The sequence below is a fragment of the Dipteris shenzhenensis genome, chromosome 30 (genome assembly GCF_047967505.1).
Source record: "Dipteris shenzhenensis isolate YYH24624 ecotype China chromosome 30, Dip_SZ_1.0, whole genome shotgun sequence".
NCBI classification, from domain to species: domain Eukaryota; kingdom Viridiplantae; phylum Streptophyta; class Polypodiopsida; order Gleicheniales; family Dipteridaceae; genus Dipteris; species Dipteris shenzhenensis.
This window is the reverse complement of record NC_141625.1, coordinates 22470439-22478553: the sequence shown is the minus strand read 5'-3', so window position 1 is coordinate 22478553 and position 8115 is coordinate 22470439.

Sequence of the window (8115 nt, the reverse complement as noted above, 5' to 3'; positions counted from 1 at the left end):
ATATTAAAATTTACACACTTACTTTTAGCATGTATGCTTTTATTCCATGTGTATAATACTTGTAAGTTAGTCGAAAAATGAAAAATTAGATAATGTATTTGTAAGGTAGGTATTTAAAACCATAGAATCTAGAAGACTACACTATCATTGCATCCATATCATTTTTTTACTTTAGTAACCATCAGATATCCATGATTCCATGTGTATAATACTTGTTAGTTAGTCGAAAGAATGCAAAATTAGATAATGTATTTGTAAGGTAACTATCTAAAACCATAGAATCTAGAAGACTACAGTATCATTGCATCCATATCATTTTTTTTACTTTAGCAAGCACTAGATATCCATGGTATCCATGATATGGAATACATATTTCTTAGAATGTCCATGATATGGAATATATATTTCTTCGAATATTTCTTATCAAATACTTTTTCATTTCTTCTCATACACCATGCACTTGTTCCTAATCAGTGTGCATACATCACTTCTTCGAATCGGTGTGCTTTTAGCCTATCTACTTGTTCCTAATCAGTAGGATACTTTGAGTAGGTAGGCTTGTAACTACTTAAAGTAAAGCCTTTGCAAAGGATCGTACCTTTTGATACACCATGCAGCATGAATGTAAAAAAATATGAATCGGTGTGCTTTTAGCCTATGTGCTTGTCCCTAATCAGTAGGATACTTTGACTAGGTAGACTTATACTTACTTAAAGTAAAGCCTTTGCAATGTATCGTACCTATAAACAAAACACTTTGGAAAGCATAACATATAGTCTATATATATCTAAACTAAATACTTTAGAATGCATATTTTATATAGTCTATATATCTTAAATCTTACACCCTAAATCTTAAATCCTAAAGTTTCCTAAATCTTAGGTTATATAATCTAAGCTCTTAAACTTATATAATAGTTATAATCCCTAAACCTTATATCCTAATCCCTATAACTTAAATTCTAAAACCTAATTTTCAATTCTAAACCCTAGATTCTACACTCTAAGCTCATGATCTTATATACTAAACCTCAAAACCTAAATCCTAAACCCTAAAACAATAATCATAAACCCTAAAAGCTAAACCCTAAACCCTATATTTTTAACCCTAAACCCTAAACCCGGAATCCTAAACCCTAAACCCTAAAAATATAATCATAAACACAAAACCCTAAACACTAAATCTTAAATCCTAAGCCCTAAATCCTTAACCCTACATACTAAACCCTAAACCCTAACCCTAAAATACAATCAAAATTTTATGATTTTTCTCGATTTGTGCAACATGTTAGATATACCCCCAACCTATTGCTTGAGCAACAGGTTGGGGGGTATATCCGACCTGCTGCACAAATCGAGAAAATTCTCGATTTGTGCAATAGGTCGGATACACCCCCCAACCTATTGCTCAAGCAACAGGTTGGGGGGTATATCCAACATGTTGCACAAATCAAGATTTGTGCAACATGTTGGATATACCCCCCAACCTGTTGCTTGAGGAGTATATTATACCCCCAACCTGCTGCTCGAGCAATAGGTTGAGGAGTATATTAAACATGTTGCACAAATCGAGAATTTTCTTGATTTGTGCAATCAAGAACAGGTTGGGGGTATATCCAATCTGTTGCACAAATCATGAAAATTCTCGATTTGTGCAACATGTTGGATATACTCCTCAACCTGTTGCTCAAGCAACAGGTTGGGGGTATATCCAACCTGTTGCACAAATCAAGAAAATTCTCGATTTGTGCAACATGTTGGATATCCCCCAAGCAACAGGTTGGAGGCCTGTTATTGGATATATCTCCCAACCTGTTGCTTGGGGGATATCCAACAGGTTGGGGGTATATCCAACCTGTTGCACAAATCTAGAATATATCATGGAGAGCATTTATAGAGCCACATTTACAAACAGGAGATGATGCCCTAGTAGGACACACAAATCCACACTACTTTTGGTTTCACATGCATAACAATATTCCAGTGATGCAATGGAAGCACTACTCAGTAGATGGAGATCATTTATGGAGTGAGTCATATGCTTTATTACAATGAATAATTCCATTGGAGGAAACTAGATTTGTTCTTGCAAAAAACAAATCACTTGACATAGATGAAATGAAAGGCTTGAAAGCCTTCATTAAACATCTTCAAACTATGATGCAGAAATATCCTGAGCAATCAACTAAGAATTTGGAGACAATTAAATCAACTAAAGCACTTATCCAATCTTTAGAAAGACAAGAAAACTTAATGAGCATTGAATACTCTGAATCCTTTTGGCCGGAACAAGCTAGGTCACCAAGTTTTCCTTTGGATATAAATATGTTAGTAGATATGGAGGAAGCAGAGGAATGCCTTTTACCTCGAAAATATTGTGGCAGGAAGGGAGACAAACCCTTACCAGAGTTTATACCATGTAATGAGATTGAAGAGGGTCTATTTGTTGTAGTTTGGGCATCTGATCTAGGTTGAGAGTTGGATGACCAAGGTGGCCCAATTTGGGTTGAAAAGGATACTAAGATAGAAAGGGATGACAAGGGAACTCCTATAACATTTATAGCTTTATGGTATGAACCAAAGCCATTAAAAAATCTCCCGAGAAGATATACAATAAAACAACTCTATGAGGGATGCTTGCAAAAGAAACGTGAATGGGTTCCAAATAATGAGGGATTAACAGAGGTGGAAGTCAGTAGCATTATTCATTGCTGGAAATCGAGGACACGAAGTTTTAAAAAGAAGCATGGATACAATGTTGAAAAATGTATCACAATCCCTGATCCAAGTCGTGTCCATATTAAACATCATTTGGCAAGACTTGACCCATCAAGCTCAAATACATTACATGAATCTGATGACTCTGAATGAGATTCAGATGCATAAGATAATGTTTTGTATGCTTTTTTCCATACAAATGGTGTATCTATACACCACCAATAAGATAATTTATTGTATGGTTTGTTTTTTAAAAAAGGGTGTATCTATACACCACTTATGTATTGAATTCAACAAACTCTTTTTTTTCAAAAAAATGGTGTATCTATACACCACTTATATGTTGAATTCAACAAACTCTTTTCATATGGTGTCATATTTTCACTTCATAGTGTTAAAATTGAACTTGAGTTAGGAGACTACTATTATTATTATTATAGTTATTGGATGGGGGCACCATGCATGAGTTTGGGAATTATAGCTTCAGTGAGCCATTTTTTTTAAAATTAGAGGTTACCACTTGACTTTTTACTAGCTTAATAAGGCCATATTTGTATATAAGTGACCCATTAAATGCTCAAAAAACCCAATTTTTTAGCTCACTAAGTGAAGTTGAGTGGAGAGGATATGCTCCAAAAAAAAGTCTAAACCAAGAGAGAAAGTCCAAAAATTTTGAATAGTGTGTTTATTGAAAGTATATAAAATGAGGATGGTTATTTTAACTACCTTTTCACTTTCTTGTTTTAAAATCATACAATTTGGAGTTGAACTTTTGAGAGACTTTTGAATGACAATTCAATAAAAGTCACAATCATTGTGTCTAACTCGTGTCTAATTAAAATTCATAAACTATATCACCACATATATATACAACACAAAAATAAAAACTAATTACCATATTTCTAAAAGTAAATATAAATGTCTATATACTATGTAGTATCAAAACAAACCCGAGAGATAGACCTAAAAATATGTAACAATAGAACATAGATTTTGTTAAATTACATGGTGCAGTGGAATATAAACTGAACAAAGAATAGAGAGTACACAACAAACTGGAGATGAACAAAATTTTCCTTCAACACTAATGTAGTACAGATGATGACTCCGTCCACATGTGTGCTCTCACAATGGAGCTTAGATGGCAATCTAGACAGATAGTAGGTGAAGAGCTACTAGCTGGAAGATTTGATCTGCTTAGATGGCGATCTAGACAGATAATAGGTGAAGAGCTACTAGCTGGAAGATTTGATCTGATGCAATGGACTGGGAAGGTCGCCTCTTTATGGCTATGAGGGTGGTAGTTGGATCAACGTAGTCAGTGGAGATGACTAGTCAACCTAGTCGGTGGAGCCGACCAGTCAACCTAGTCAATGGAACCAACTAGTTGTCCATGGAATATTTAGGGAATATTCCCTAAACCTTCACAGGAGCAAGGGGCTCCCACACAATCAAGACTATGTGCCTTGTTGTGTGACCAGCTTACCTACTCTGCCTAGCCCATAGGCTAGACTCACATAGATCACCTTTCTACCATCAACAATCTCATTGATAGACCTCATTTGACATGCAAATTAGGATCCATCCAGTGTCTCGGGCTCACACATGGCTTCTCCTCATATGGGGGCCTTACAACTTGAGCACCTTGGACCACTGGTGATTACCAGGAGGGTGGGGCATTGGGCATATCTAACAGATGTGGCTTAAGGGATTTTTAAATGTAGAATATTGACAAAAATATACATAGAGCAGGGGTTTTTTAACATGAAAAGTCCAAAATTTCAATAAAGGGAAAGGAATGTAGGACCCAAATAGAAGTGATTTAAATATTGCCCTTGTATGGGGTGTATATGTAATAAATGCCCTATCCCCAATTTGGAATGTCTACACAAAGCAAACATGGAAATGTTCAATGTTAGGCTGAGAAGTATTTTTTGAGATTGCTTTAAAGGGATCTTAGGGAGTCCTATGTGACGATCATGTGCATTGAATAGGAGCACTTTTTTTTTCCCCCCAAAAATGTAGGTTATATTATATTATCAGAAAAGTTATATACAATTGTGCATTATCGACATGAATTTTTTTTCTATGATAGGTAGCAAACTAACTGTCAAAACATAGAGGAATGAATTCAAGCACGTAGTCCAAAACATGATCCGGTCCATGAAGATGGCATCCTTGTAGGTTAATCATCTCACTACTACACACAGATCCTATTGCGATGTTTAAGTACCGACGTTTAGCGCGCACGAGGTGCTAATCGTCGGTATGGGAAGCGCATCCCGTAAAGCATCACTATACAGCAACTTTAAGCAATCGTTGCTATACAGCGATAATTTCTAAAGTCACTATATAGCAACGTTTGTCAAAAATGTAAGTGTTGCTATATAGTGGCACTGAGATACTATTTTATAGCAACGTTTTTCAGAGAGCTTTTTTACTCATATAGGCCTTAAAAGTTAGTTTTTTCCAATGACAAATTTTTTTAAATTTTCATACATGTTTGATCTTTTGAGAGAATAAAAGTATGAGAGCATGTACATCAAGCCTTTGAAGCTCATATATTCATGTCCAAGTTTGAGATGAAAAAAATCAATGAAGAGCATTTACATCAACTGTTTCATCTTGAGCCAAGTCTAATGCGCCAATCAAGTCTATCTCTAACTCTATACCGAGTTGATCTCCTATATCGTCATCATACTCTAGCATCGTACATTCACCTAAAAGTACTTGATCATCTTCTTTAATAAAGTGTGGTGATTCTTGATGATCGTTGTCTTCTTTCTCAATATCGTGATCTCCATCTTCCTCCTGTGCGATGTCATTATGCGCATCTTCCTCTTGGCTCATATTGTGATCTTCATCTTCTTCACTAGATTCATCGGGATCAATTGGATCCGGCATTGGTAGTGGCATCTCCATATCCACATCTCTATCTTCAAAAATTTTCTTACTTCGTGGTGCAACTTGGATCACGTACCCCCATCTTGGATCAGGACGATCTAGATGAAAAACCACCTATATTGAAGATGGGTGCCAGATGTCATCAATTATATATATGAAATTATGCTTAAGTACATGTATCAATGGATCTTTAAAAATGAAAGCTTCGATTAATTAAATCATTATTATGCACCTGCTCACAGTGCTCGAGAAGAACAAAAGTATCACTTTCATCGGTCCAATGTTTGGTGGAGTCTATTGCAAAGAAACTGCTACTATCTTTTCTCACTATTGCATGGGGACTGTTGCAAATAGTTCTAAACCATTTTACATCAAGAATGAAAAGACTAAATCGTCTGAAATCAACTTCATAGATTTTGCGTGTGGTTCCATAATAATCCAATTGTGAGGAGAGAAGATTGGTATCCAAAGTACTTGCTCGGCTATCTTGTGTGAAGTTAGCCATGACTCCACATTCATATGTGACTCTCTTTGAATCGATGCGTTCCATGCGAAAATGTTGTCCATATGAACATAATGCACTGTACTTTTTTTACTATAAAAGAGCATCATTAAAACAATGAAGATGCATCTATTTTATAGCATATATTGCCACAAATAATTACTTAATTACGTCAAGAGGTAAGAAACTTACATGCGTCATACATCCAGATGATAACTCTTGCTCGCGCTCATTTATTGTCTCTCCATCACGTTCGGCTTTATGTAGAGCCAATTGTAGCCAATCAAGTGACATGTGAGTGGGGAGAAGAGCCAGATCCTGTGGATATGGTTGTGATCGCCTGTACATTACTCTGAATCTCGTCCTTGCATTTATTCTTTCTGCTTTGGCCACTTCATATCTCTCAATCCACTTCTGCATCTTAGGGCTATTGAGGATACAAAACTTATTGAATTTCTCCATTTGCTCTTTGCTCATCTTTCTTTCAATCCCTTTTCCTTGGCAAACCTCGCCAATGATGCGATCATCATCCTTGTTATGCCAAGCTTGCGGCATATCGGGATCCGTGGATGCAAGAAACTCTGTGATATATACTAATGACTCTTGCACAAGCCATCCCTCTACCATGCTTGATTCTGGTCTTGCTCTTTGTCTTACAAATCCCTTCAAAGTTTTCATAAACCACTCGAGAAAAAACATCCATTAACTATGAACGGTACCTACAATAGCCACCTCATCAACTATGTGCACAAGCAAGTGGACTTGAGTTATCATAATGCTTGAGGGAAAGCGCTTCTCAAGCAAGCATACGGCTTCGATGGATTCCACCCTAGCCTTGTGGATGCTCGATATGGAGATCTCTTTTTGAGATATCCACATTAGGAGAAAAGGGAGCTCATTTTGGGGCCTTTTACGGTTTGGAAAAGATTTTAAAATCACCAAAGTGAAGATATTCGTGAAAGAAGTTTTGATTCAGCACGTATACATGATAAAGAACTTGTCTTACGAGACTATCCAAAAAATCTTCCGCAACACAGGCCTAATTGTATATTTTTCTATTGTGGTTTTTTTCTTCATGAGGTGTATGGATTTTTAAGATGAAGCTTTCTCTCTTAGCTTATTGACATTCTTGTGTTGTTTTATTTCAAATTTATATCCTTCATCGTATGAGACATGGCAAAACATCGATTGTATTCTGGGATTTATAGATGTTCTGCATGGATCGATAGGAGAACAACAATACCAAGGTCGATGTGCAACAGAGCTAGCTCAATCGGGTATATTTTTTACTGTTCATTTTTATCAGTTGTTGGACAAAGCTAACACACATGGTGTATTAATAAAACAAGACCTTCCGGCGTGGAATTCAGTGGATTGGCCTCACCCACATTCTAGTGTTACAGAGGCATATAGGGCGAAGCTTTTTACAGAAGTACAGAAAGCTCTGAGGCCCAATATTGCCACTAGGATAGTAAAAATTTCTTTGTGCATGCCTCTCACAATTTTTGTGGACTTGTTTAATACCTTTCCAGTGAAGGTTTCAAAAACAATGTTCACAGTTAAAGCAACAAATTCGGCATGCATGCCACAATTTTTGGATAAAGGTTGGGATAAGAAGACATGTAGTTCAGTGTTTTGTGAGGTGGTCCAACCTTCTATGCAACTGAAGTACATGGTTGCATCACAAAATTTTATTTTCTCTTTTTATTACAAGCGCAGTCGAATGCTAGGCACAAAGCTTGTCCCAATGAATCAAGATGAAGAGTCTTTTGGTGCAGAAAATAAACTTATTGATATTGATGTTTTTGAGAATGGTGATGTGCTAGTCAATATCTCATTAAGAGAATGTTGCTCCCTAGCTCAATTGCACAGTGACATTCTGTTTGAGATTGAAGGTTCTATCTCAAACGACTTTTTATTTATCTACAACAACAGAAAGGTACACCATCTGATTTATCCTAGTCTCATTAAGCATTGCTATTAGTTTAATTT